The 27,988-nt window shown below is 40.7% G+C and overlaps 2 protein-coding genes across 2 annotated transcripts in view; both read right to left on the reverse strand.

Moving 5' to 3' along the window:
- LOC143270541 (cytochrome P450 3A25-like) overlaps positions 1-19,804 on the reverse strand; it is an 89,418-nt gene extending 69,614 nt beyond the window's left edge. The window contains exons 1-2 of the mRNA XM_076560889.1: positions 19,752-19,804; positions 14,828-14,945 (exon numbers count right to left, since the gene is read on the reverse strand). The gene's annotated coding sequence lies outside the window, so the exon portion shown is untranslated. The remainder of the gene's footprint in view (positions 1-14,827; positions 14,946-19,751) is intronic.
- Positions 1-27,988, reverse strand: part of LOC107400179 (putative sperm motility kinase W) — a 165,253-nt gene that overhangs the window by 104,679 nt on the left and 32,586 nt on the right. The window lies entirely within an intron of this gene.

The following is a 27,988-nucleotide window of genomic DNA, read 5'->3' on the forward strand; positions in this document are numbered from 1 at the left end:
GAGGGACACACTCATAGTGCATGCCATGAATGACATACAGGAGAGGACACCATACTCACACTGCATAACAGGCCCCATGAAGATCTGTACAACCCTCATGTGCCTATCAAGGCAGCATCTAGATCAATGGAGGACCAGCCTTTGTTGTTATATTAACCCCCTGTGATATCCATTCTTGGGAGCAGATCACAGAAGGAAAGGCAGCAGGGACGTTGTTGGGACTCTATTTTGTTATCTTTATTGAGAAGCAACAATTTTCCACACGATCTGATGGTGCCTCTTTACTATGGCAACAGCCACCAATGCAACAGCACGGACTCCCCCAAGCACCACTGTCTCTTCCCAACTTCCCCTTTCTTTTTGTGTAATATGTAGTTTATTTCATCTGGAGTCTGTGCTGTGTGTTGGTGTCTGTGCCCATTTGCCTTGGAAAGAGCCAATGTTCATGAGAATATACTTGAGATGTAAGAGAAGAACAATAAATACAGTACTCTATCAATATCCACATGTTATTTTTATTCAGAAAGGCTGAGCATAATTCAAGGCTAATTACAAATACAAAGTAGCTCCAGTCAAACCTGCACTCAAAATTATCCGCTGCTTCAACCCTGAAGAGAAACAGGTACCAACAGTCCCAGAATATCAATATAACCAGGCTTAACTCTAACACATAAACTGCCTGGACACAGCCACACACTTAAAATACACCAGGCCAAAACGGCCCTTGAAAAGGCCCATGCTAAGCACCTAAAGTGAAAGTAGACCAGGATTAACCATTAAACCATGATATCAAGACAGATGTATTCCAAGGCCTAAGGATGAACCTGATGAAGACCAGAAATAACGCCTACATTAGCAATGGCTTCCCTCACACAAAAGGCCAGGGACCAACCCTAGGAATGAAAAGGCCAAACCGTGACCTAAAAGAGGCCTTCACCCAAACCTAAAGCTGAATAAACTCTGGCTCAGAGGAAAAACAGAGGTATTCCTGGGCCAGTCCATTAAATGGAAGAGCCAAGGGCAAAGGAGAAGAAGGAAAAGTAACAAAATGAAATGAAACAAAAAGAAAAGAAAAGAAAAGAACACCCATGCCTAACCTTGACCCTGAAGAAGGCTGGCCCCAACCAAGAGGGAGATGAGTTCTACTGTATCCCTCAAAAGAAAATGACCTGGCTCAAAGAAAGAAAAGGAGAGTATCTATGTCCCAACTTTACCTGGACTGAAGCCAGGGCCCTAACCAAGATGAGAAGTTGGCCTCAGCACACCTCTGACCCTGAAGAAGACTGGGCCAAACTAAGGAAGGATGTGGGCCCAGACCAATCCCTCAAATGAAAGAGGCCGGTGGCAAAGCAGGAAAAGGAGAATGCAAGAGTGCTAACACTTACCCTGACAAAAGCATGAACCAAAACAGGGAGAGAGGACGACCTGGGACATTCTCCAAGGACCAAATGAAGAAGCAGGTCTGGGGCAAATATTGACTGGGGAAGAATTCAGAGCTCATACAAAACTCATAGAACAAGCCAGGCAAAATGAAAAGTGGAGATGTTACAGGCCAACAATAGACCTTCATGAAGATAAACCACAAAATCTAAAATCAATGGAGCTCCTGCCAACCCAATGAGAGATACATGGTCAGACTTAATGTTGACCTTAGGAAGCACAGTTTGAAGAGACAATTTAAATGGAAGCTGCTCCAACCACAATGAAGAACTCTTCCTAGGCCAAACACTAATATCAAGTAGCCAAGGACCAAGCCCTGTGTGAAAGGAGTCCAGGCAATCCAAGAGAAGAAACATCCTGTCCATAGGCTGCTATCAGTGGAGACCAGCAGCCTACTGAGCAAGACTTAAACTCAGAAGCCCTGAACTTTAAGCATGTGTGGGTAGAATATTCTCTTCTTCATCCAACACACTAACCAAAATGGAGCCAGAAACACCTCAATTGTTGTCAATTGAGCTAATGGTACCCTTACAGATGAAAGCAAATGGACATCATTAACATATGTGGAGTTAGAGGGAACCTTGAGAAACACTGATCCCACACCTCAATTTCACTCGATGTTTTACAGTCAATCAAGGCCTCAAAAGAGACACACAGAAGAATGTTTATTGAAGATTTTAGACTCATAGACTTCATGTACAGATATAAGTTGACATCCTGAGTACCAACTGTGTGGATCACATACATTCCATTTACAACACTTATCATCCTCAGTACATTCAAGCCAGGATGTGCCACTCACCATGATCCAAGCCCTCATCTGAGTAACCAATGAATATGGACATAGCATAATACAAATGGTGTTATACTGCATGATGTATTGGTCTGATAAAACTCCAAATCTTTACTTCAACTGATATTTTTAGGAACAAACAAGTCTCAAAAGTAACATAAGAATTACCCTTCCTACCAAGAAGCTCAGACTAACCCAAAATCTGCTTCAATAATTCTTTTCTACTTCTTTTAACAGAAACATGGTCCATAATGTTCCTCTTTTCTTATAAGATTTCAGAGAGATGAACTTAATATAAAATATTATGGCAATTGTAGAAATGATTCCTCAAAGAAGGATCCCATTGTATTAGTTTTTAAATTCCCAGGATGATGTGTAATGCCAATCACCAAAGCATTAACAAATACAGACTTTTCTCACATATTGTCAGAGTTCCTCCCATATTTCATTTTTCTTATTCTGATTTTTCTTGGTTAACATTCTGGAGTGACCCACCTCATCCTCACTTCTCAACTGCAGGCACTTCCACATTTCATTTCATCAACTTGCTGCATCTCCTCCTTCCTTAAAGAATTCCAGACTAATCATTGAGTGGGGTGTCCTTGTGCTGGTGAGCTCAATGCTAGCAACCCCCCCCCCCCACTAAGTCTGTTGTTCTTATAAAAATAACATCCCCCAAAGACAAACACGATCAGTCCAACACATTCTAGGGAAGTCTATGAGATGGCATCAGACATTGGTAGTCTTAAGTCCTCCATTTCCCTCTGACTTCTCTCTTAAAAGTCAGGCGATAAGCCGGCCGGTGGTGCTGCATGCCTTTAATCCCCGCACTCGGGAGGCAGAGCCAGTCGGATCTCTGTGAGTTCGAGGCCAGCCTGGGCTACCAAGTGAGCTCTAGGAAAGGCACAAAGCTACGCAGAGAAACCCTATCTCGAAAAACAAAAACAAAACAAACAAACAAACAAAAAAGTCAGGCGATGGGGATTTAGTTCAGTGGTAGAGTGCTTGTCTAGCAAGCACAAGGCCTTAGGCTTGATCCTCAGCTCTGAAAAAAAAGTGGTCTAAATTTTATCTTCAGAGTGTCTAGCCTGTTGCATATTCCTGACCCAGAGACTGACTCTTGCCTCTCCATTACAATAATCCATATCACCATGCGATAACTCAGCCTGTTTTGTCACAACCTCTCTGTATCATCTGCTGTATCCAGGGTTCCTTGTTCCTTTTCTAGAGTTCTACACAAAACCTGGAGCATTCATTTAGAAAGATTCTTGGGGGTCTAGAATGCCAGGGTTTCCTGGATGACCAGTATTTGTTCCACCTCACCTCACATATCAGCCTAAAGTAAAAGTGGGACCACTGAGAAACAATTAAAATGGAACTAAATTTGAGGGCTATTTCTGAGAACCAGAAGTCCTAGAATTGTCCAGATTCAAAGGGCTACAGATGCTGAAAGAAAAAATCCAGAGTTCTTCACCCATAACAAGTTCTCTGACCAATATGGGAAAAAAGAACAAACGTTCTGAGTCCATTCTGCCTTCAGTGGACACAATAACCATTATATTGTATAGCCTGAAAAACTGGATATACTCAATCTATTTTTCTTTCTTTCTCTCTTTCTTTTTCTTCCTTTCTTTCTTTGTTTCTTTCTTTGTTTCTTTCTTTCTTTCTATCTATCTATCTATCTATCTATCTATCTATCTATCTATCTATCTATCTATCTTTCCATCAGCTATCTCTATTCATCAATCCATCCATCCATGCATCCATCTTCTCCTACTACTACTCTTCCTCTTCTATTTCTCCTTCTTCTTGCTCTTCCCTTATTCACCCAGGATATTATAATCATTTTTGCCTCACTAAGTTTTTACAGGGCCTTATAAAATGCTAGTTACATTATAACAAATAAAAACTTTTTTCTGTGGGTTTTATTCTCCATATTTTCCCATCCGAAATCTTTGTAATCCATATCTTCCCCAGCACTTGCTGAAATGTGACATTCCTTAGATCTCTGACACTGCGACACTAAAAATCTTGTGTAAAAGTGTGTTTGTTAAAAAATGCAACTGTGCTTCAAACCAGCTAAAAACCTACATCTAAAAACTTGATACTTTAACAACTTGCAAACACATCATCTTAGTTTGTTTTTATGACAAATGTAATTTAGATATAATGAATTCAATGAGTTGATATATTCAGTGTTTATTAGTTCTTCATTAGCCATGAAGTTCACAAAAATGTTTTCTCACTAAATAAATTTTTGTCAAGAGGCAAAATCCATAGAGTTTTCTAAATGGAAATGGAAAGATGTACACAAAGCCAGGAAATAGAGTTAATCATAAGTCAAATGTTTTATGGAAGATAAAAAAATCAAGATCATATATGAAACTGCTGTATTCATTAAAATTCCTTAGGCCAAAATTCAGTACACTTGTATACAATTAGGATGTAATTCTCTGTTTGGAATAAAGGTGATAGAAGATGTCACATAGTTCAACCTTTTATACAGAGAAAAGGAAAATCCATGCTAGAACTTGCATTTGAGAGCCTTAAAATGGCCTACAAACAGAGACTGTCTTAGTCAGGGAGTAATCTGTCTCTCAACTGCTTGAATTACAAAAGACTTTCAAAAGATCAATGAAACCTCCTGCCAAAGCTTGGCTAATGGGATTGTAGGCTATGAGAACAGATGAGATCAATCTGAGTGCTGTAGAGTAGGCTATGTAATCTAATGAAATCTGAGAGAGATTATTCCTGATGGACTGGCTCACAGGAAGCATTGGGGATGCTTGGTTATCACAGGCAGAGGTCTCACACAGACTGGAAGATGATGAAGGAAGGATGGGGTTCTGCTGATAAAATATATATGAGAGAAGCAGTGCTTTGCGTCCAATTCACTGGGCATGATGGCGCACTGGGCTGTGCTTACAGAAGAGGTCAAACATAAAATGGTTGATTCACCAGGGACTTCAGGACTGGTGTTTGCCATCAGTGCCTTTGCAGAGCTCCATGGGAGAATGTGAACTTGTAGAAAAACTAACATTTTAAGGAAAGGCTATAGTGTTGTGTAACAGTTTTCCTTTTTATGACATGAAATATTTTTCTATTATTTATGAGATTACTTTCTCCTCTCTTTCATCCTTCAAACCCTCCCAATACCCTTCCTTGCTCTATTTCTAATTAATGACCTCTATTTTCATTCATTGTTGCTACATGCTTATACATATATATGTGTATGAATGTATATATATATATATATATATATATATATATAGATAGATAGATATATTTCCTAAATGTAAACCAATCATTCTGTATAGCTAGCATATATGTTTTCAGAAATGACCCTTTGATATTGAATGTCCAACTGGTGTACTCTTCTCTGGACTATTTCATTAAGTCTCAGAAAGTTGTATGAAAAAAGATAAGAGGTTCATAATATCCAGCAATTAAATCATGGCTGGGAAAGTTGAAACTTACAGGAATTACAAGACCCTTCCATGTCCAAGGTTAAATGGGTGATAACTAAGGAGAACTGAAGAAAGGAGACCCTCTGTCCCATTTAGCTGCAAACAAGTCATGCAGACACACTCAGAGTTCTAGTCCTAATGAGTCACCCATTCTAATGTGAGCTTTGTGATTCCACACATTAGAGTTATTCATATTCTTATAAGTAATTCCATACCTATACACTTCTATTAACCTCAATAAACTCATTAATTTGAGGGAATAGGAATCACAGTCTTCCCTGGGAGGCAGACAGATAAAGAGAGGGGAACTGATAAGTAATACAAATGGCCAACTTCGATAAGAGCTTCCATCCTGCCCCAGAGTTCCCATTTGGAAAAGAGAGCTACCATCTGGACAAGAGAAAGAGACTTCCTGAATCTGTCAGCTCTGTCTGAACCAAGTGCACTGATAATACCAAGAACGAACCACAAGGAGATGGGCAGGTGTCAAGGCAGGAGTACATACAACAAAATGAAGAGCAATACAGCATCACCAGAACCTAGCACACCTCCAACATCTAGACCTGAACATCAAAAATTGGAAGAAGCAGAAGAAAACAGCCTTATGAATAACATCATGAAGAATGTAGAGGCTTTTGTAGAGGAAAAGACAAAAAAAAAATCGGAAGAACGCTATAAACAAATAGCGGAAAGGGCAAACAAATTAGAAGAAAACAATAAAGTCCTGGAAGAAAACAATAAAGTACTGAAAGAAAATCATGAAAAAGCAATGAAACAAATAAAGGAAACACTCCAAGACCTGAAAAGGGAAATGGAAAAAATGAAGAAGACACAAACAGAGGGAATGCTGGAAATAGAAAATCTGAGTAAACGATTGGGAACTTCAGATGCAAATATAACCAACAGAATGCAAGAGATGGTAGAGAAGATCTCTGGCATTGAAGATACAGTAGAAGAAATAGATTCATCAGTCAAAGAATACACTAAAGCCAACAAAGTCATGACCCAAAAATGTCCAAGAAATTTGGGACACCATGAAAAGACCAAACCTATGAATAATAGGGATAGAAGGAGATGAATACCAACTCAAACGCACAGAAAATATATTCAACAAAATCATAGAAGAAAACTTTTCCAACTTAAAGAAGGAAATGCCTATGAAGATACAAGAAGCCTATAGAACACCAAACAGACTAGACCCCCTAAAAAAGTCCCCTTGCCACATAATAAATTAAACAACTAAACATACAGAATAAAGAAAGAATATTAAGAGCAGCAAAGGAAAAAGGCCAAGTGACCTATAAAGGTAAACCTATCAGAATAACACCCGATTTCTCAATTTAGATTTTGAAAGCCAGAAGGACCTGGACAGATGTAATGCAGACACTAAGAGACTATGGATGTCAGCCCAGACTAATATACCCAGCAAAACTTTCAGTCATCATAGACGGAATGAACAAGACATTCCAAGACAAAGCCAGATTTAAACAATACTCATCCACAAACCCAGCCCTACAGAAAGCGCTAGAAGGAAAATTCCAACCTAAGGAAGTCAGATACACCCTTGAAAACACAGGTAATAGATAAAGCCACAGCAGTAAACCCCAAAGAAGAGAAGTACACACACACTACCACCAAAATATAACATGAATTAACAATCACTGGTCATTAATATCCCTTAATATCAATGGACATAATTCACCTATAAAAAGACACAGGCTTACAAAATGGATACAAAAGCAGGACCCATCTTTCTTCTGCATACAATAAAAAAAAATCTCAAATTCAAAGACAGACACTACCTTAGAATAAAAGGCTGGAAAAAGACTTTCCAATCAAACGGTCTTAAAAAACAAGCAGGTATACCCATCCTGATATCCAGCAAAATAGACTTCAAATTAAAATCAATCAAAAGAGATCAAGAAGGGCATTACATACTCGTCACAGGAAAAATCCACTAAGATGAAGTTTCAATTTTGAACATTTATGCCCCAAACACAAGGGCACCCACATATGTAAAAGAAACATTACTAAAGTTTAAACCACATATAAAACCCCATACATTAATAGTGGGAGATCTCAACACCCCACTTTCACCACTGGACAGATCTCCCAAATCGAAACTTAACAGAGAAATAAAGGACTTAACTGATGTCATGACCTAAATGGACCTAATAGATATCTACAGAACATTCCATCCTAACAGGAAAGAATATACCTTCTCAGCACCGCATGGAACTTTCTCTAAAATGGACCACATACTTGGACACAAAGCAAATCTCAACAGATACAAAACAATTGGAATAACCTCCTTGTTCTATCAGACCACCATGGTTTAAAGTTAGATTTCAAAAACAACAAAAACTACAGAACACCTACAATCTCATGGAAACTGAATAATGCTCACCTGAATCACCAATGGGTTAAGGAAGAAATAAAGAAAGTAATTAAAGACTTCCTAGAGATCAATGAAAATGAAGACACCACATACCCAAACTTATGGGACACTATGAAAGCAGTGCTAAGAGGGAAATTCATAGCAGTAAATGCCCACATAAACAAGTGGAGAAATCTCACACTAGTGACTTAACAGCACACCTGAAAGCTCTAGAACAAGAAGAAGCAAAGTCTCCCAGGAAGAATAGATGCCAGGAAATTATCAAAGTGAGAGGTGAAATCAATAAAATAGAAACTAAGAGAATACAAAAAATTAATGAAACAAAGAGTTGGTTCTTTGAGAAAATCAACAAGATAGACAAGCCCCTATCCAAACTAACCAAAAGACAGAGGGAGAGAATCCAAATCAACAAAATCAGAAATGAAAAAAAGGGACATAACAACAGACATTGAGGAAATCCAGAGAATTATCAGGTCATATTTCAAAAACCTCTACTCCACAAAACTGGAAAACCTAAAAGAAATGGACAATTTTCTGGATACGTACCACATACCTAAGTTAAATCATGACCAGATAAACTATTTAAATATTCCAATAACTCCTAAGGAAATAGAAACAGTCATTAAAAGTCTCCCAACCCAAAAAAGCCCAGGACCAGATGGTTTCAGCACAGAATTCTACCAGATCTTCAAAGAAGAGTTAATACCAATATTCTCTAAATTGTTCCACACAATAGAAACAGAAGGAACATTACCAAACTCCTTCTATGAGGCTAGGCTCCGGGTGGAGCTCCGGGAGTCTAATTAGCGAGAAAGAGGAGGGTTTATATGGGCAAGAATGGTTGAAACCAAGGTTGGATCAAGCACAGGGGCAAATAGCCAAACGAATGGAAACACATGAACTATGAACCAAAGGCTGAGGGGCCCCCAACTGGATCAGGCCCTCTGAATAGGCGACACAGTTGATTGGCTTGATCTGTTTGGGAGGCATCTAGGTAGCGGGACTGGGTCCTGTGCTCATTGCATGAGTTGGCTGTTTGAAACCTGGGGCTTATGCAGGGACACTTGCCTCAGTCTGGGAGGAGGGGAATGGACTTGCCTGGACTAGGTCTACCAGGTCGATCTCAGTCCTCGGGGAGGGGGCTTTGCCCTGGAGGAGGTGGGAATGGGGGGTGGGCTGTGGGGAAAAGGAGGGGGGCAGAAGAGGGGAGAACAAGGGAATCCATGGCTGATATGTAGAAGTGAACGGTATTGTAAAATAAAAAAGGAAGAAAGAAAGGAAGAAAGAAAGAAAGAAAGAAAGAAAGAAAGAAAGAAAGAAAGAAAGAAAGAAAGAAAGAAAGAAAGAAAGAGGGAGGGAGGGAGGGAGGGAGGGAGGGAGGGAGGGAGGGAGGGAGGGAGGGAGGAAGGAAGGAAGGAAGGAAGGAAGGAAGGAAAGAAAGAAAGAAAGAAAGAAAGAAAGAAAGAAAGAAAGAAAGAAAGAAAGAAAGAAAGAAAGAAAGAAAAGAAGAAAGAAATTTGAGAGCCTTAAAATGGCCTACAAAAAAGAGACTGTCTTAGTCAGGGAGTAATCTGTCTCTCAACTGCTTGAATTACAAAAGACTTTCAAAAGATCAATGAAACCTCCTGCCAAAGCTTGGTGCATGGGATTGTAGGCAATGAGAACAGATGAGATCAATCTGAGTGCTACAGAAATGGGAAAGTAGGTCATGCACTTACTTCCACCTCCTTGAAATACAGGCTATGTAATCTAATGAAATCTGAGAGAGATTATTTCTGATGGACTGGCTCACAGGAAGCATTGGGGATGCTGGGTTATCACAAGCAGAGGTCTCACACAAAATGGAAGATGATGAAGGAAGGATGGGGTTCTCCTGATAAAATATATATGAGAGAAGCAGTGCTTTATGGCCAATTCACTGGGCATGATGGAGCACTGGGCTGTGCTTACAGAAGAGGTCAAACATAAAATGGTTGATTCACCAGGGACTTCAGGACTGGTGTTTGCCATTAGTGCCTTTGCAGAGCTCCATGGGAGAATGTGAACTTGTAGAAACAACTAACATTTTAAGGAAAGGGTAAAGTTTTGTGTAACAGTTTTCCTTTTTATGACATAAAATAGTTTTCTATTATTTTTGAGATTATTATTACATTACTTTCTCCTCTCTTTCATCCTTCAAACCCTCCCAATACTCTTCCTTGCTCCATTTCTAATTAATGACCTCTATTTTCATTAATTGTTGCTACATGCTTATACATATATATGTGTATGAAAAAAAATATATCCATATAGTTATATTTCCTAAATGTAAACCAATCATTCTGTATAGTTAGCATATATATTTTCAGAAATGACCCTTTGATATTGAGTATTCAACTGGTGTACTCTTCCCTGGGCAGGACTATTCCCTTAAGTCTAAAAAGTTGTATGAAAAAAGATAAGAGGTTCATAATATCCAGCAATTAAATCATGGCAGGGAAAGCTGAAACTTACAGGAATTCCAAGGCCCTTCCACTTCCAAGGTTAAATGGGTGATAACTAAGGAGAACTGAAGAAAGGAGACCCTCTGTCCCATTCAGCTGCAAACAAGTCATGCAAACACATTCAGAGTTCTAGTCCTCATGAGTCACCCATTCTAATGTGAGCCTTTGTGATGTCACACATTAGAGTTATTCATATTCCTATAAGTAATCCCATAACTATACTCCTGTATTAACCTCAATAAACTCATTAATTTGAGGGAATAGGAATCACAGTCTTCCCTGGGAGGCAGACAGATAAAGAAAGGGGAACTGATAAGTATTACAAATGGCCAACTTCGATAAGAGCTTCCATCCTGCCACAAGTTCCCATTTGGACAAGAGTGCTCCCATCTGGACAAGAGAGAGAGACTTCCTAAATCTGTCAGCTCTGTCTGAAACAAGTGCGCTGATAAGACCAAGAATAAACCACAAGGAGATGGGCAGATGTCAAGGCAGAAGTACATACAACAAAATGAAGAGCAATACAGCATCACCAGAACCTAGCACACCTCCAACATCTAGACCTGAACATCAAAAATTGGAAGAAGCAGAAGAAAACAGCCTTATGAATAACATCATGAAGAAGGTAGAGACTTGTGTAGAGGAAAAGACAAAAAAAATCGGAAGAACGCTATAAACAACTAGAGCAAAGAACAAACAAATTAGAAGAAAACAATAAAGTCCTGGAAGAAAATAATAAAGTACTGAAAGAAAATTATGAAAAAACAATGAAACAAATGAAGGAAACAGTCCAAGACCTGAAAAGGAAAATAGAAAAAAATGAAGAAGACACAGAGGGAATGCTGGAAATAGAAAATCTGAGTAAATGATCGGGAAATTCAGATGCAAGTATAACCAACAGAATGCAAGAGATGCAAGAGAGGATCTCTGGCGTTGAAGATACAGTAGAAGAAATAGATTCATCAGTCAAAGAAAACAATAAAGCCAACAAAGTCATGAACCAAAATGTACAAGAAATTTGGGACCCCATGAAAAGACCAAACCTACAAATAATAGGGATAGAAGAAGGAGAAGAATACCAACTCAAAGGCACAGAAAAACAAAAAATCCAGGATAGCCAAAAGAATCCTGTAAAATAAAACACCCTCTGGAGGCATCACGATCCCTGACTTCAAGCTCTACTATAGAGCTACAGTAATAAAAACAGCTTGGTATTGGCATAAAAACCGAGAAGTGAACCAATGGAATCGAATTGAAGACCCTGACATTAACCCGCACACCTATGAACATATAATTTTTGACAAAGAAGCCAAAAGTATACAATGGAAAAAAGAAAGCATCTTCAACAAATGGTGCTGGTATAACTGGATATCAGCATGTAGAAGGCTGCAAATAGATCCATATCTGTCACTGTGCACAAAACTTAAGTTCAAGTGGATCAAGGACCACAACATAAATCCAGCTACTCTGAACCTGCTAGAAGAGAAAGTAGGAAGTAGTCTTGAATGCATTGGCACAGGAGATCACTTCCTAAATATAACACCAGTAGCACAGACACTGAGACAAACAATCAATCAATGGGACCTCTTGAAACCAAGAAGCTTTTGTAGAGCAAAGGATATGGTCAACAAGGAAAACCAACAGCCTACAGAATGGGAAAAGGTCTTCACCAACCCCACATCTGACAGAGGACTGATATCCATAATATATAAGGAACTCAAGAAATTAGACATCAAAACGACCAACAGTCCAATTAAGAAATGGGCTATAGAACTAAACAGAGAATTCTCAACAGAGGAAACTCAAATGGCTGAAAGACATCTAAGGAATTGCTCAACATCCCTAATCATCAGGGAAATGCAAATCAAAACAACTCTGAGATACCACCTTATGCCTGTCAGAATGGCTAAGATCAAAAACACTGAAGACACTTTATGCTGGAGAGGATGTGGAACTAGGGGAACTCTCCTCCACTGCTGGTGGGAATGCAAGCTTGTACAACCACTTTGGAAATCAATATGGTGCTTTCTTGGAAAATTGGGAATCATTCTCCCCCGAGATCCAGCTATACTACTCTTGGGCATATACCCAAGAAATGCTCAATCATACCACAAGAGCACTTGCTCTGCTATGTTCATATCAGCATTGTTTGTAATAGCCAAAACCTGAAAACAACCTAGATGCCCTTCAACTGAAGAATGGATAAATAAATTGTGGCACATATACACAATGGAATACTACTCAGCAGAGAAAAACAATGACATCATGAGGTTTGCAGGCAAATGGATGGATCTAGAAAAAATCATCCTGAGTAAGGTAACCCAGACTCAGAAAGACAAATATGGTATGTACTCACTCATAGGAGGATACTAGAGGTGGAACAAGGATGACTGGACTGCTACTCACATCACCAGGTTGGCTACCTGGAAAACAGGACCCCAAGAAAGACACGAGGATCGCCCAATGACGGAGAAATGGCTGCGATCTACATGAACAACCTGGACATGAGTGGGAGTAATGAAGGGCGAGAGTCGAGGGAAAGAGCCTGTGGGAGCAGGAGATCCCAGCTGGATCAAGAACAGAGAGGGAGAACAAGGAAGAGGAGACCATGGTAAATGAAGACCGCATGAGAAAAGGAAGAAACAAAGTGCTAGAGAGGACCACAGAAATCCACAAAGATACCCCCACAATAGACTGCTGGCAATGGTCGAGAAACAGCCGGAACTGACCTACTCTGGTGATGGGATGGCCAAACACCCTAATAGTTGCGCCAGAAACCCCATCCAATGACTGAGGGATTTGGATGCAGAGATCCACGGCTAGGCTCTGGGTGGAGCTCCGGGAGTCTAATTAGGGAGAAAGAGGAGGGTTTATATGAGCGAGAATTGTTGAAACCAAGGTTGGATAAAGCACAGGGACAAATAGCCAAACGAATGGAAACACATGAACTATGAACCAAAGGCTGAGGGGCACCCAACTGGATCAGGCCCTCTAAATAGGTGAGACAGTTGATTGGCTTGATCTGTTTGGGAGGCATCTAGGCAGTGGGACCAGGTCCTGTGCTCATTGCATGAGTTGGCTGTTTGAAACCTGGGACTTATGCAGCGATGCTTGCCTCAGTCTCGGAGGAGGGGAATGGACCTGCCTGGACTGAGTCTACCAGGTCGATCTCAGTCCTTGGGGGAGGCTTTGCCCTGGAGGAAGTGGGAATGGGGAGTGGGCTGGGGAGAAAAGGAGGGGGGCAGGAGGGGGGAGAACAAGGGAATCCATGGCTGATATGTAGAAGTGAATGGTATTGTAAAATAAAATAAAAGGAAAAAAGAAAGAAAGAAAGAAAGAAGGAAGGAAGGAAGGAAGGAAGGAAGGAAGGAAGGAAGGAAGGAAGGAAGGAAGGAAGGAAGAAGGAAAGAAAGAAAGAGAGAGAGAAAGAAAGATAGATAGGAAGAGAAAGAAAGGAAGAAAGAAAGAAAGAAAACAAATGGCCAGCTTCTAGCTTCCTTCTTATTTTCTGTACTGAGACAGAGGCTTACTTAGTAGGCTTTGTCTTCCACCAGCAGGCTGCCTCTTCCAGCTGTCTGGTTAGGACAGACAGGTGTGTTCACAGTCAGTCCTGAACATGGTCACCTGAAGCTTTAGGTGATCACAGCTCTTGTGAGTGAGCAATGGTTATGTTATTTCCAAAGGACAGCATGTCACAGCAGTTCCCTCATGCTCAGTCAGGACATTCAGGACCCACTTCCCGGATGTTTCCTATGCCTAGGGGAAGTGGTTGATCTACAGGTCCCATTTAGGATGAGCATTCATGGTCATTTCAACATTTTGAAGTTATGAGGCTGTGCATTTGCTGTTGCATACCACAGAAAGAGAACCTCTGGCCAAGACTGAGAGCTAAAGAGATCTATGTATAAAACAAAAATATTTATAAAGCAGTTGCTTCTACACTAAGTAACAATAGTAGCACCATCTAAAGGGCTATGACCTGCCAAGCCAGTGTCTTTTGACCAGGTACACAGTAGCAGGTACTAATTCCTTCCTATAGAGCAGGCCTCACCAGATTAGAAGGAAGTTAATTACACAGTAACTCTGATACCAATATTACACCAGTGATTTTCTCATATTCTGTATGCTACCACTTAAATTGTATTTTCTTATGCTGAAATAAAAAGTCTTAATTTCATGAGATCCTATTTGTTGATTTTTGGTTTCATTTACTATTGGACAAGAGTCCTATTCAGAAAATCCTTACCTGTGCTTAGCAGCGGGAGTATTTTCTCTACTGTGTCCTTTGGCATTTTCAGGGTATCTGGTCTATGGCACATTTGGTGCAGAGCTTGTGTACGGTAGAAGATAGAGAGTGTCATTTTCTGCATGATGAAAACAATTTTTCACAATCAGCATATCGGAGACAGTATCACAAATGCCAACAAATGTATGAAATACAAATATGGGTGCAAAGTGAAACTAGGTACTCACAAGTACATTTTCCTTACCAAATGGATCACTTTGAGTTCACCAGCCGTGCAGTAATATGAGGACCAGCTCTGACCACTAAGAACAATGCATGGCAACCATTTCAATAGAATAAATTGTTAGCAGGACTTACAGACTGGCTCAAATACTATAGATTCTGTGGTCATTTTCTTGGGCCCCAGGCCCATTTGTCACATTAGTAAAATAATATTCAGATTGCCCCATAATTCCAGCTTTAAGTGTCTTTAAAATGATTACATTTTTCACCAAATCTAATTTTTTAAATGCTGCAAAGGAGGTGGAACAAGAACATATACGCTATGTTCATTGTAAACTAAAACATTCCAGGTACTGTGGATGCTGTAACGATGGTTATGAATGAAAATTTAACATTGTCACACCTGCTGTACCACTCCTGGTTGTGCATACTTATCGAAATGAATGACGCTGAATCACTACATATGTAAGGTGAGTTTGTGTGTAATTTTTTATCACTGCACTACCTGCAATAGATGATTCAGGGAATGAGCTCAGAGAACCACCATTATATGAATGACTAAAGACCACACAATATGCATAAATAATGCAAGATAATTCAAAATAAAATTATAGAAAAAAGTTGCATAATTCTCAAGAAAATTGTTCCAACTATGTATCATCAAGTTTAGAAACAGACAACTCTCCAAAAACAATTAACACATATCTTCTCTCATAAATGGAATCTAGAAAAATAAGAAAAGAGTTAAAAAATTTTGCAGTGTGAGGGGAAATATTTTAAATGGAGGGAGGAGGGAGTATAATTGGGAAACAAGGTGGTGTACAGAAACAAATGACTTATTTTATATAATTAAAATGTACAGAATAATAAGATTAACTTTAGAAGTAACAAAACAGAAAAAGAATTACTTATTTGCACAAGGCCTCATATATTTTTGCCCCAGCCAGCAGGGCTTCATCAGGTTCTCGACCACCCTAAGGACAGAATGATAGGGACAGGAGACACAAAGGAAATACACCAAGTCAAGATTCTGATCAAGGTGCCACTCGATTTTTCTCCAGAATGGTTTATATAGTTCCTGCAGGGTAGGGGGAGCAAGAAGCTGTTATCTGCACAGGGTGGTGCAAGCTAACAGGATGTTCATGTAGGATGTTTACAGGGTGAAAGGGTCAAGGGCTCTGACTCAATATCCTGTTGCTAGGCAACCTGACTGTAAGATGATCTAGTTCCCTGTCCTATCAGGGGTCTGTATTTTTCCACTAACTAGTGATTCGGTCCTTGTCCCTGACATATTTTTATACAACTAAACATAATGACTACATTTTTACTATCTTCAAAACTTCTCTTAAGGTTTTTGAATGATGGGGCTAGAGTTGGCCTAACAAAAAAACGCACACTGTACTCTTTTCAAGGACTTGAGTTCAGTTCCCATCACCCATCACAGTGACCCATAATCAAACACCAATATCTCTAGTTCTGGGAAATCTGGAACCTCTTCTCATCTCTGTGGGAACTGCACTCATGTGTACATACCTACATGTCTAATCACATATGTGCAATTTTCAAATCATTGTTTCACAATTTCTCGATTTATTTTATGTACCCAGGGAGGCAGAGAGGCTTGCACCCATGCAGTACATGACGTCAGTTCATTCTCCTACTCTCAGTTGTAAGAATAAAGGATTGTGACCAAACAGAATGTAAGGACTATAAGGTGATTCTGGGACCCAGATCCATAAAAAGATAGTGCCATGGAAATATAAAATAATTGGATCATGCAAAAAACCTGAGTTGTACAGAGTTGATGCAAATAAATCTGCATAAAATTTAAACTTTATAAGGGATTTCTTAGCATTTCATAAGTTTTAGTCACTAAAAGGTACAGTGTTCCATCACCATATTGTCATTCACCATGTGTATGTAATTAAGAGAGGTTTACAAAAGTCTTGAATTCCACCATAACAAAAGACAGAAATTTTGGCACAAATAATCTGTAAAATATAAACTATTATTGGCTCAGCTGATATAACACACAATGGATGAGTTCCAGAAGTCTGGCAGCTTTCTGGCATTTTTAGCAAGGAAGGAGCTCTGAGTTTAGTAGCTCTGAGGCCTTCAGTGCCTGAAAAGCAGCTATTAATTTTTTTTAAAGATGTCTAAATAACAAGCTAGGTAAGGGGATAAATAGAATGATAAACTGAACACAAAACCAGACACAAAAGACATTTTAGACAGAAACAGTGAACTGAAAACAAGATAGAAGACTCAAACTAACCATGTAACTGCATTAAACATTAAGTTCTAGATGGGAGAAATCACCAGAGAAGATAAACAACCACACAGGATTTCACTCTATGATGAATAGAAAACAAATGTATGGGCAGAGTGTCAGAGTAATGAGGCAGGAAAAGGCAGAATTCTTTAAAATGACCTAGTATACATGCTGCTACTAAAGGAAACTGCTGAACAGTAATTTTTACTAGGGAAAGTATCTATTCTAAATAACACAAATATTATAATATACATGTGTGTGGTGAAAAGGGATCAATTTTTCAGGCAGACAGAACACTCTAATTGAAAATTATTTAACTATGAATCCTCCATCCTGGATGAGAAAGTGGATGGAAACTCACAAATCCACAATTGAAGTTGGAGATGGGAGTCGACAGAACAAAAGGAGGGAAAGTCCAACAGCTTCACTTGCAAATGTTCATTGTGTAATGGGATGTTGGTCAGGTTCAAGGCCCCTGGCTTCAGTACACCATCAAAACTAGACCTGCATGATACACAGCAGCTGTCAATGCCACTATAATCATGGAGAGATGATGGAGATGTGATGGAGACATGATGGAGAGGTGGGAAAGATGGGGGCTGGGGGAGAAAATTACTTTACTGTTTTCTTCTTTTTTATTATTACTATTTATTTTTATCTTATTTTTATTCCTTTTTTTTTCCTTTGTGGTGGGACTCTACAAGAGGTAGGGGCAGATATGGAGGGTCTGGGAGAGGAGTGGGATTTGAGTATATAGCATGAAATTCCCAAAGAATCAATAAAAAATACAATGCATACATAAAAAATTGACTTTCACTTTCTACCGTTTGTTAATATGAACTAAACAATAAGAAGTTTTCAAATGAATGAGGTTTTAAACTTTTAAAAAACATGAACATGGGCTGGAGAGATGGCTCAGAGGTTAAGAGCACCGACTGCTCTTCCAGAGGTCCTGAGTTCAATTCCCAGCAACCACATGGTGGCTCACAACCATCTGTAATGAGATCTGGCGCCCTCTTCTGTATACATAATAAATAAATAAATCTTTAAAAAAAAAAACATGAACATATTGAGTAACTCAGTGCAATTTTGACATAGGGACAGAAGTTCTTATATAACAAGGCTTCAAGATGTTGTATTTGGAATAGAAAATTCCATTTAACTCCTGATATGGCAATAATTTGTTAAAAAGAAAAAATTAAATTATAACCAAATTAAGTTCTATTACTGTAAAAAGAGAAAAGAAAGAATGAAAAGCAGAGAAAGTCATTAAGGACAAGAACATGAACACTGCTGTCAATCAATTTCACCTGACAGACATTTACAGAACACCTCCTCAAATGACAGCTTAAGACAGCATTTCCAGAACACACAAGTCACTTTTCAACATACTCCACGTTACAAGCTACTAAACAGGTTTAAATAAACATAAAAGACCTGATATAAGTGATGTGTGCAATCTGACTACAGGGAAATTAAAACACAAGTTAATAACTGAATAGTATCTTGATAATCCCCACTAAATAAAAATTAAATATTTCATTCTTAAAATAATCAATAAATTAAAAGAGAAAGTCATAGTGAAAGTAAAATAATTGAAGTGGAAATAAAATATAACCAAATTTATGGAATAAGCTAAACCATGATTAGAAAAAAACTAAAACATTAAATTATTTCATATGAAATTGAACACATTCGGATTTTGTTTGTATGTTCTACAATAAGATGTCACTCTGTAGCAGTGTATCCAGAGCTACGTGTGTAACTCATACTGTTCTCAAACTCATGAAATCCTGATTCCCAAGGGCTTGGATTATAGACATGAAATACTTAACACATGACTTAAGTAGATTTGTAATCTATGACATAAATTTTATATAAATACTAAAAACAAAGTGATTAAGAAGCCTCTAGTCAATTTTTAAAATTCAATCAATTGAAAATAAACATGACAAGAGGTAAGAAAAAGACGTCTATCTATACAACACTGATAAATCTCTAGGCACACTAGCAAAGAAAAATGAGATTATTAAAGTTACTCACATAAGGAATGAGAAAGGGGATATTGCAGATCCCACAGGAACTAAGATGAAGTAAAGAAATACAGAAAACGTTAAACCCATCATAATCTGGATGAGAGCCTACAATTTTTTTCAGAACTGCATCCTGCCATTCTGGATCTTCACTGAGGGCATCTCAGCCTCATGAGAACTGGGCTGTGAGGAGTCTCCAGGCTCTGAGAAGATGGCCTCAGTAGACCTGGTCTAAGAGGAGACTGCTGTCAAGAAGGCAGGTTTGTCTTCACCTCAGCCTCCCCAGAACAGGGGCTGTGAGGAAGTCCAGATTCTGAGGAGACCCTGAGCCTGACTACCCTGGCCTGGGACTGCCCTCACCAGATGAACTCCACAGACCCCCTCCACAACGGCTCACCAGCTCCTCAGCATTTCCTTAACGTCCTCCAGTCTGAGCATGCTCAATGTCCCAGGCAGGAAGACCAAGGTGGAATGGGGGAGGTTTAGAGTCTCTGCCCGGATGCTCATTGGGCCGGAGTTCGTCAGGGGCGGGCTTAAGCCTCACATGCCATTTATGATTGGATGTGTTGCATGTGGCTCTATTTGGAGGCTGGCATTTTCTGGTGAGATGTGGCTTTGGTGGGTCTGCAGTGTCTCAAAGGTCTGCAGTGTCTCAAAGGGACAGATATTGTGGAGCCTCTCAACACTGGGGTCTGCACATATCAGACTTACAGCTCAGCACAGGACAAGTGGGACGCTCAGGCCTCGGTGGTCTGCTCATAAGTTACAGAGGGAGGCCTTGTGGCCAGAGCTGCACACCTACCAACTTATAGTTTTGGTTCTGTCTCACCTTGCCTCATCTTACTGACCTAGCTTCACATCCTCTTACCTTAACAGAAATCCCATTTGGCGCTCTTGGAGGCCACCAGATAGCGCTGCTTTATTGCAAAAAGGAGAAAATTAAAATGACAACCAGATAGTTGAGAAAGATCTCAAAATCACACAGCTGCTTGTATGGGACAGGGACCCTAGTCAAGTCAATTCCACAGAAAACTAGATTAGAGTTGACTTCTATTCCGCAGAACTGGCTCTGTTTATCCCAGTGAGGAAGCTGTACATACTAATGTTGATTTTGTATCAGGTCATCAGCTTGGCGTTCCTGTGACTCAGCATGGACAAGGAGCTTGCATCAATGGGACTGCACCCTTATCATTCACCTCACCATGTGGTTTGGTAAACATTCGGCATGTAAAATGGCTTAGTGTCTCATGGCTGAGAAATAACAAAAGCATATGTTTGAGTGAGTTTATGATTTTTAAGATACGAACTGTCATGCAGAAGAGAAAGGAGGAAAACAGTTTGTGTCCAGGAAAACAGATGTTATTGTAGTCTTACTGTGAGGCTCCTCAAGTTGTGCCTCCTCTGTCTTCCATCAGGGTCACTTTTGGTCCTGAAGGTTGTAATAATGATAATCTGTGCTGGTTACCAGCACTGGATACTGTGAGGAAAGGTCATGGCCACGACAAACCCCAGTATCAGTATCAGAGCTTTATTAGAAGGAAGAGGGTTAGGAGGAAACAAGAGAACCAGGCCTGGGGAAGGAGAGAGAAAGAAAGATGGTGGGGGGCAGGGACAACAGAACATACTGGGAGGAGGTGAGGTCTTTAAGGTGCAGATGAGCTTACAGAGCTACGCCATGCATGCTAGATTGCTTGACCACACTACACATACGTAATCACCAGCACACACTGATGACTTAAGACACAAGACCCCATACCCCTTGAGTAGTTCCTGAACTGAGCATATGCGGTCATGCAGCTGGACTGTGGCAAAATCCCAACAAAGGTGTTGTTAAATCAGTTGCCAAGATAGAGAAATGATTTAAGGTTGGGATAATTTTGAAAAGAGGCAGCAAGTTCTACCTTCATCAAAGTATCTATCTAGGGCTTTGTTCGTGCAAACTTCCACTCAATATCAGTAGGACCCTATGAAAGACACAAGTGCTGAGTCACACTTCTGCAAAGTCAGAGGTGTCAAATGTCTGGAAGTGACCAAGAGGTAAATATCACAGCTCGTCAGCCCTCAGCCTCTCTTGTGACCATTCATTTTTGGTATTGTAGCAAAAGTGGCCACATGCAGTATTTCTGCCTTGATATAAAACTTTATTTATAAACACAGGCAGAAGAGACTACCACTCCCTCCTTCTACTGGCCAGTCTCATGAACAAACTCCTCTTCATCCTTCAGAGCCCCTCTTTTAGGTTACCATACCTTTTCTAGAGTGCTTGTCAGCTCTGGAAGAGACACTCCTTCCGTTTTTCATTTTTTCTTGGGTTGCCGACCAGCTTCTCCTGCTGGCCTGGAGCAAAGGCCTCATTTGTCTTCAGTTGGTGCACAGTGATCTCATGCACTTGACCCATATGGCATTTGTGTCACTTTCTGTAAGATACCAGACAGGCTATTAGGAGCTTCAACCCATTCTTTGTTCTTACAGCCTTCAGAAGTAAATGTATTTTATGAAAAATAGATCTTTTCAGGGTTAGGGCATGTTTCAGGGTTGGAGCACCATCCACCCCATCAAATAGACCTTCCCTCTCTCCTGCCCCAAACAGATTGACTTTCTGCGTTTATCTCATATACACACCATTATCCTCTTTGCCTCCCTCCCTCCCTTTAGGTCCCCTTTTCCAATCTCATAGTCAGTTTTCTAGATGTGCACTGTGTGTGTGTGCGCGCGTGCGTGCGTGAGCTCATGAAAGAGAGAGAGAGAGAGAGAGAGAGAGAGAGAGAGAGAGAGAGAGAGAGAGAGAGAGAGAGCAACCCCTAGATGGCACACTTTATCACATCCTGCCACGGTCTACCTCACTGTGGTCACTTAATCCTTTACATGACAGATAATATATAATTTATGGTCTCTTGAAACTGTGAGAACAAAGGGAGTTCATAAAGGTTTTAGTTACCAGTTTCAACTAGTCATGACAGGCAAAGGCTAGAGGTTATCTTCCTGACTACTAAGTCAATTCACAATATAACGGTAAACAGATCTAATAAAACACCTACTTTATAACTAAGCAGTCTGATGCTAGGATGGAAAAAAATCACAGTCTTGATCTTAACCCCCAGCAAATCTCTTTATACCACATTTAATCCACGATACAATTTCAGAAATGAACACAGATGCCAAGTTCTCCTTTTACAACCTACTTCCTGTTACGTCCACATCATGAGCCCCTCAGAGACCACTGGAATCCGAGTTCATATGCAAAAGCAAAGAACCTTAATGCAAGATCCAGCTTGGGCTCTCCATCCATTCTGACACAGCAGTTGGATCAGGGAAAGCATCAAACTCAGTTGAGGCAGGGGGGTTTGGGGGAATTCTGGATTCAGATGGGAGTTGGACTCCTGATTGATTGGGCAGGAGTAAGGTAACAGAAGTTTTGTCAAACAGTGGTTGGTTATGGCTGCAAGGAAATTGCCAATCTATATACAAATTATATAAGCTATCCTTAATGTTCTAGAGCACTTAGTACTTGATTGTCTCAATTCCAATTGATCTCCTTCAGGGTATATTTGTGGCTTTTTCCTAGTTACTGTAATAGTGAGGCCTAGTTCTAATATTGTTAGTGTGCAGCCTGTCATGGCTGCACTAATGTTGAGTTAGGCCTCTTCACTTCTCTATAGAGAAGGTAACATTCAGAGGTTCCCTTGCCTAGCAGCACTAACAGACTTCCACAGCAGCAGCAAATGTCTGGAGGAGTTGCATGTGTTCAAGAGGGAAGCTGTCGGGAGGTGTTTAGGAAGGCATTTAGGAATCACCATACAGATGCTTTAGCATCAAAGGAGCGTCGGAAGGAAGTTGACAGCTCTAGTGTTTGTCTGGCTCTTCAGGTTGCTACCAAAAGATTGAACTACCAGCTCCTCCCAGCCTCCCCTCTGCTTGGCAAAATAAAACCCTTTGGATAGAAGGTATTTACTTATTACAATATGATGTCTTTCTTTCCCTTATTTAGTTTCTACTCATAACCACAAACTTAACTGTGCAATCCAGCTCCACTTCAGGGGAATGAGGAAATTACAAACCCAAAGTGGAGCAGCATGACTCAAGGACTATAAGATATGAATAGCAGAAGGATGGGTGCCACAGATGGATGGGTGCCCTTTGATCTGCAGATGGGATGGTCTGGTGTTTAAGGTGTATGTCAATCAGAACTGTCACAGCTGTGCCATAGTTGGCAGTGGTGAGCTTCTTGCTGAACTTGCTCTTCTTGGACCCAAGGTGCTCATGGCATCAATGATGCTCATGTCTTCTTTAGCATTCCCAAGGACCATGTGTTTGCCATGAAAACACTGAGTCTCTGCAGTGCAGAAGAAAACTGGAAATTGCCTTGGTTTATCATTTGCCATGGACAAAATACCAGGACCTGAACGTTCAGGATGATGTTCTCATCCTTAAATTTCACCTCATACATAAATGGACATGCTTTCCTTTTCCTATTCTGGGAACGGTGCTTAGAGTCACTCAGAATGGCCAGCGTTTGACATGGTTTCGTAGGCTTTCCGACAACACAGCCTCTAACAGAACTAGGCTGTCTCAGACCCCTGGCAACAGGGTTGTTTAACTTTATACCAAGAAGGTTGGGAAAGCACCTAAATTGGCATGCAGTGTGTGCCCAGGCAGGCTTCGAGGGGTTGCCTTGAAACTGTTCTGGATGTTGGATCATCTGGGACCTCATGTCATTGGAGACCTTTCAGGGGGTCTTGGCTAGTCAAACCTGATGTATCTTCATCTGGAACAAATCCATATCCTCTAGATTACTGTGGAAACAAAAGCAGAGCCTCCTTTCCAAAGTGACATATCCTTACATCCAAAATTTGAAGTCAAGTTGCCTTTAAAATATACATATTAGTTTACCTTAGCAGATTTTACAATTGAATGTCTTTCTGCTGTTAAAAATATCAAAGACAACACAATCCAGATTTTCTGTGTAATATCCATCTTTACGTGGCTTATTTTTTATATTACTTTTACTGTCTCTTTAAAGACTATTTTTTAAAATTATTTGTTTATATAACTGTCTATATTCACTTTCTTCTCTCTTCCAAGCCTACATACATTTTTACACACATTGTAAACCATTTAAAGTCTTATTCCATCGGAATCTGCCTTATTGTGTAACTATTGCTTTAAACTGCAGTGGCTAGTACTGAAGCAGAAGCCTTGGCTGCTGACTCCACCCAACTCAGCTTCCCAACATGGAGGAACTATGGGGAGCAGTGGGTCTATGCTTCCATCCAACCATTTGTAGCCCAAAAACCTTTTCTTTCCCTTCCTTCCTTCCTTCCTTCCTTCCTTCCTTCCTTCCTTCCTTCCTTCCTTCCTTCCTTCCTTCCTTCCTTTCTCCCTCCCTCCCTCTCTCTCTCTCTCCCTCCCTCCCTCCCTCTCTCCCTCCCTCCCTCTCTCCCTCTCTTTCTTTTTTTTTATTAGCAGAGGCTAAATTTACCATGCAGTGTAATGTACAACTTGGAAATGCCTCATTGCTGCCATGCTGCAGGTCAAGCCTGCATGCCAAGATGTACCTCAAACACACATGGTGTGGCATCTCACCACCCACATGACACATGAAGCAGGAACCTGTTTGGGGCCCCATTTAGAATTGTTTATTAAATATTCTCAAGATTCAGGTACAAACTCGAGCCATTGGGTGCAATTTGTATCTAAAGTTTTCTTGGTCCTGCCTGGCTACTGTGGCCCTACAGCCACTTGGACCCAAGTAAAAACAGAGAGACTTATATTAATTAAAACTGCTCAGCCATTAGCTCAGGCTAACTATTGACTAGCTCTTACTCTTAAATAAACCCATCATTCTTATTTATGTTCAGCCACGTGGCTTGGTACCTTTTCTCAGTTCTGCCTTCACATCTTGCTTCCTCTGTGTCTGGCTGGTCACTCCTGTTCAATCTTCCTGTTCCCAGAATTCTCCTCCCTGCTTATCTCACCTACACTATACTTCTTGCCTGGCTACTGGCCAATCAGTGTTTTATTTATCAACCAAATCACAGCAACACACATTCACCACATACAGAATGACATCCAGCAACCCTCAGGTTTTCAAAGATGTCCCAATAAAGGGTCTATCTGCTCTTCTGCTCTGTATGTTCTTCTTTACAGAGCAGATGTTAATGATCTATTTTTTCATAGAAACTTGTGTTCATTGCTGCCTCAGGAAACAGATGCCTGAGGTCTCCAGGATGACAATTGACTGGAGGCTCCTCCACTCACACCCCCTGATGTATGTGAGCCAAGTAACTCCCAACTCCTCTTCCCCACGTCACCCCATGCCTGAAGGAAGTAGTCAGACTTGAACCATTAACCCTATACACAAAGAGTCTGGAATATTTTAGTGGGAGCTCCACCTCAGCCCCTGGCACCCTGGCTTGCCTATACCCAAAGAGTCTGGAATGTTTGGAAGGAGTCTGGTGGAAGATCCATCTTAACTCTCCTCCCCCATCTCTTTCCCCAAACCTACCCCTTCAAACCTGCCAAACAGAGTTCCTCCCCAAATCTACACCTTCAAAGCCTGCCAAACACAGCTCCTCAGCCAGAGCTGCATCCCAGAAAACAGACATGTGGTTCTTCCAGTCTCCCGTCCCTGACTCCTCTCTGAGGTGCAGGGGATTCATCTGGGAACACTTTAACCATTAAACCTGGGCTTTTCTAATTCTGTCTGATTCATTTTAATTGGGATTGCCTTCAGTGAGCAAAAAAATTATCAGAAAGGTCAATGACTTCCCTAGCAGATGGAGGGCCTGTATCAGGCATGTCATGCCCATGTCAGGGTTACTTTGTTTTCAGATCTTGGCATAAGGGATGACGACCAGGGCAGTGCGGATATGTAACCCTAGGCCCCTGGTTTACCAGCCAGTACTGTAAAACCTAAATGCAAAGGTAATGTTCACCCCATCAATTAAGGCTTCTGAGAATTTAAGAATTGGATAAGTGTGAACCAGGGAAAACCAGGGCTGCAGATGATTTTCAAGCCAGTGTTCATTGAGCTCTGAGATTCTGAATTTCAGTCCCAATCTTGATTTGAAGGGGAGTGTTTAGATGAAAGGAGGGGCCAACAGTCTCACAAGAACTCAAAATGGGTAGTGTTCTCCCTTTGTCTTCCCCACAGAACCATGTGATCCCTGAGAAGTCATCAATACAAGGTGGAGTCAGAATCTTCATTTGTGTCCACATGTGAGTCAGGATACCAGAGAGGTGTCCAGGACTGGCTTAGTGATGGCTGCAGAAAAGACAGATCCCCAGTCGCTCCTTAGTGATTGGGGAACACTTGCTTGGTATAAGGTATAAGGTGTGTTAGTGTAGGAAATGAAGTCCCAAGGCCTCTTATCCACTCAGCTGCTCCTGGCATGGGCTGCTATGGAACCTTTTACCTTCATCCAAACTCCCACTTTGCTAGCTTTTATTGTTATAGATCTCTCATGGTATGGATGCCATCTGGTTCTTTCTGTTGGGCAATGAGCCAGCAATGAGCAGACCCCATAGTCATTAGTGCCATGCCACTTGCCCTTTGGTCTTGATCTTTAACTTCATTCTTACAATCCATGGAGGATCAGCTTCATTTGGGAACTATTTTCTATATGAGATCTTGGTCATTAATATGACACTGAATGGCTACACAGTATGATTTAAAACCAAGGGAGAATGCGAGGTATTCTGTGGTCAAGACACAGCTGAAGGTCAATGGTCATGGCATTCCACATTGCTTTACTGGGGTTTGCATCACTGTGGAGCTGTCCTCCTTAAGTCTCACCAGGTGGTTTCCATAGCCCACTGCTCTCAGAGCGGTTTAACTTTCCTGGGGTCCCAGCAATGGGCAAGCTGGGAGTAACCTGCTGGGTGAGGTCAGGAAAGCCATGCATAATAACAAGCCTTACCTATCGGGGACATTACTCATGGGCAGTTTGCTTCCACTAATGGAGCATCAGTCCTTCCTTGACCTGGTCCCTGCCATGTGGGTTTTCCAAATCACCACCCAGCACTGGATCTGCCAGATCTTCAAAAGTACTCACATCCCACATCCCACAACAGTATCTGCCCAATGACACCAATATATTCCCAGATTAATAGCCACGGTTTTTTTGTCCATCTATATACCTCCTCTTATTCCCGTGTTCTCTATCGTTCTGGAAGTCAGGACTTGCCCAATTGGGATTATACTGAGCAGTATGTGTTAGGAAGCAGAGTGGTGCACAGCAGGAACTCACAAATAGGTTCCCAAGAGCCAGCCAAAGCCCAAGGAACAGCCCCACTATCATTTTTAGGAGTCATACAAGTAGACCAAGCTACACATCTGTCACTTACATGTAGAAGGCATTGTTCATTTCTATGTAGGCTCCCTGGTTGTTGGTTCAGACTCTGTGAGTTCCAATGACCCAGGTTACTTGTTTCTGATTTTTGTGGTATTCTTGACCCTTCTGACTCCTATAATCTTTATTCCTTTTCTTCAGCAGGATTCCCTGCACCCAAAAGAAATCTAATGTTTTGCTTTGAATCTCTGCATGTATTTCCATCAGTTACTGAATGAAGGCTCCCCGATGACAATTGAGGTAGCCATCAACTAACCACTAGAAATGGCTGGTTCAAGCTGTG

This window comes from Peromyscus maniculatus, chromosome 23 (assembly GCF_049852395.1).
Source record: "Peromyscus maniculatus bairdii isolate BWxNUB_F1_BW_parent chromosome 23, HU_Pman_BW_mat_3.1, whole genome shotgun sequence".
Classification (NCBI taxonomy): Eukaryota; Metazoa; Chordata; class Mammalia; order Rodentia; family Cricetidae; genus Peromyscus; species Peromyscus maniculatus.